This window comes from Triticum dicoccoides, chromosome 5A (assembly GCF_002162155.2).
Source record: "Triticum dicoccoides isolate Atlit2015 ecotype Zavitan chromosome 5A, WEW_v2.0, whole genome shotgun sequence".
NCBI classification, from domain to species: domain Eukaryota; kingdom Viridiplantae; phylum Streptophyta; class Magnoliopsida; order Poales; family Poaceae; genus Triticum; species Triticum dicoccoides.
In genome coordinates this window covers 107829270-107832929 of record NC_041388.1, presented here as the reverse complement: position 1 = coordinate 107832929, position 3660 = coordinate 107829270, and positions in this window count along the sequence as shown.

Here is a 3660-nt window from a genome sequence, read left to right as displayed (position 1 = left end):
AGAGTGTTGCTAATGTGTATGGAAGGAGCTCCAATGGCATAGCTAAATTACAAGGCTATGCCATATTTGATGGACCTAAACACTATATATGTTTGATCCTGTTGGATAGAGTAAAATACTATTTTTATCCAATCAAAGCAAGTATGATTCGCCACAATCAACTTCTACCTCAATTTTGCGCCTCCTAAGCTAGGTATGCGCTTGTGAAATGGATGTAGTATGGACGAAATAATTGTAAGGAATACCATGGGACTCTTCCACATGCTTATTTCAGCTCATAAAATTCCCTGTAAAAACAATTGACCCACCAGTGGAGATATCCAGTGAGGAAGCAATATTTGGACAATCACAATAGTTAAGCGCTCATCAATTTTCGTGCTAAAATCCTGCTAGATCATTTTAACATTGAATATTTGGTCTAGATTCTCTAGCTCAAATTGGCAAGAGCTAGTTTCACTGTGTGCTGCCTACATCTGTCCCCAAATCAGGATGATTAGCATCTAGTTCTCCTAACGCCAAGGGCCTAATGAAATATGTGGTATCTCCTCATGGCGATCTTCAGGGTCTGTGCCTAGTTACTTCTATGTATGTCCCCTACAATCCTTTCTTGATCTTATGAACTGCATGAACTGATCTGTCCAGATTAAACAATCCTACGGGCCACATTTACGATGAAGTTAACAAATATGTGTTTTTGTTTGATTTCCGTAGGTACCAATTGCAAGCGATTGGGCAGTCACAAAAAACGGTGACATGCACATTGAGCCAAATACACAAAATTGGAATCTTTCCAGATTTTCCAAAAGTTACAAAACTGTATCTAATTCAAACACAACATGATGCATATACCTACTATGAAAGTGGAGAGCATCATTTTGCCTCGTGAGCCCTTCAGCTTTTTTCCTTCCAAATCTCATGTTTAGAAGTCGTCTGAAATTTTTAAAAGTTTGTCCCACATGTATATGTAGAATGTATCTGCAAGAGGTTATTAAAAAAATTGTGAGCTACACACAAAAAAAAAAATTGTGGATCCAAAAAGATAAAAAATAGTACGTATGTGAGCTACTCGTATTTTTTAAATTTGGATTTTGAAATACAGTTTTCCATTAAACAAATTAAAGAACACATAGCAGGTTCGGTGGAGCCAGGGATTTAATTGGCCAGGGTTTGGCTTCAACAAATTAAAGAACAAGCCCGAACGAATATTTGCGAAGTTCGATTTATATGCATATTTGGGCATCAAACCAAACAGTACCTAGCCAGGCTAGCTAGTAGCTACTACTAGGTCAAAAGTTGCAATATTTGGTATAGCAAGCTCTGACGACCAATTGCTGCCGATCGAGATCTGCATGTCCCGTTCATGAGACAATGTTTAATTCTATCTAGAATGTAAACTGGCAATAAACTAGCACTCCAATCTAAAGGCAGTCAATGTCAGAGCTCTCAGCAGGCAGGCAGGCAGGGCGACGTACTGACCGAAACTTGAAAAGACGTCCATGAAGACACATTGAAAATGCGTTCGATGCCAAGAACATTCTTTCGTTGCAGAAGAGAATGATCACATGACCAAAAAAACAAATGAAAAATTTGGTAAAAGTGCCCTGGATGTATGGCTAGCTATATGATCGAACTGAGGGAGATGATGGGATGAAATTCCAGGCACTCGATGAGTGATCGAACGAGGAATATTTGCTTTTCGCATCAAATGATTATGGGCGATCCGTCGATCCACGGTTCACACCAATGATCAGGGTAGCCCTAGCTGCTGCTGGTCACTGGTCGCTGATCGCTGATCCATGTGCCAAGATCTGACCTTAGGCTGGTCACAATGGGCAAGAACATAGTCTAGTAACTTACACACTTCCCTAGACTATGTTACTATCTCCACAGTGGGTAGGAACATCTATGTAGTGTCATGCAACAATGTATTTATTAGGTTATAGACTCATTGTTTCTTGGAGTGTGTGATGTTCCGGTAACTTAGCTAGTTACCACAAACACCTCTCTCTTCATTAAATATGTGACACATAAGCAAAGTTGTATTGGAGTGTGTGATGTTACTCCTAAGTTCCTCCCCATTGTGACCAGCCTTAGTCTTAGTATGGGAAAAAGGTACGTACGTATGTATACGACAGGAGGAGAAATCCCAACAGAATGATCGCTCGCCACACATCTCCCGCTCTTTTTGAATACATTTACATCATTAAAGATCAACTTAATCGCGTAGTGCGCGCTGGCGGGCTCGATCGACGGTGACATGCTTGTTACGTCTAGTCGACAATTCGTAGATCATCGCCACTTTAGGTGTTTTGTAAACAATAATACAATCACGAGCATCTTGACTTGTGCATCATGCATCATCCGAAACTTTGGCGGGACAGTAGGCACCGGTCCTTGCAAAAATTGCTTCTGCTTCATCCAACACAATTCTATTGCGAGAAGAGAAGCAAGAGGTTTGATGTATGTATTGGACGATGTGTTGTGACGATGGAATGATGCAACTGGCCTAGGTGTAGCTGCAGTCGCCATCAGAGGGAATCTGTGTGTTCTTTGGTAGATCTGCTTTCGCTAACTCCAAGGCAGCCTATTCTCCTCTTCAGGAGGGAGGGAGGGAGGGAATAAAGCGGCCAAGGCCAATGCAAAATATCACATCAAAGAAAGAGAAAGACAAGCCCCTGTTTCCCTGGCCCCACCCACACCCTATCCGTCTAGACAGATCGTACACAATCATGCAATGTAATGCAATGCAAGCGTCTCCTCTCTCTCTTTCTCTCCCTATTATACTTAGGAGAAAGATGTGAACATGATCGTGCTGCATCAGCAAGTGTTGGAGAGAGAGAGATGGAGATCGAGACAGTGTGCTGACAAAACTAAAGCTGCGTGGGGCTCTGCAGGTTTTGCATAATCTGGTGCACATGTCTGTGCCTCGACGACATGCAATGTAATGGTAGGTTCTCTCACATTACGTACAAACATACTCTAACGACTCTGAACAAAGCATGGCAAACACCATTTGCACATACTATAGTATCCATCTTAATTAAACCAGATACAGCCGTAGCAAAACCAGTCAAAAAGGATGGCCATGCATCAAGACCGCCAAACTACGGAAGAAGCCTATGTTATGTATGTACGCCAAGGCTGCCTAGCCTGCATGCACATACGCGCCGGCCTTGCTGCATGGAGCACGGAAACCCATGCATGCCTTTGCCGGCCGGCCGGCCGGTGACTGCGGCTGTCAGATAGCACAGGTCACAGATCGCAGATGCTTGCGACAAAACAGAAAGCGCAATCAAACAACTCCTTTCTTTTTTCATTTTCCTCCTCATCTCCTTCTTCTTCTCCGAATCTGGCGAACAGTGCTAAAGCAGCGGCTTCAGCTTGAAGCTGAGCTCGCCCCTGCTGTCCAGTCAGATCCTGTCATGTGATCTTGGCGGGCGTGTTTGATTTTTGTCAGAGATTCAGAACGTGGCATGGAAGTGCAATCTAGGTGCTTTTGACCCACGGCGCACTCCAGTCTCGACTACCACTAAGTACCAGTGGTGTACTACTACGCTCTCCAGGCCACTGCAGTCTTATGTAGTAAGAGTAGTAGTAGTAGAGCTTTTGTCGGAAAATGATATGCAATTTTCTGTGAAGTTCTCGTGTCACCAATGTGCT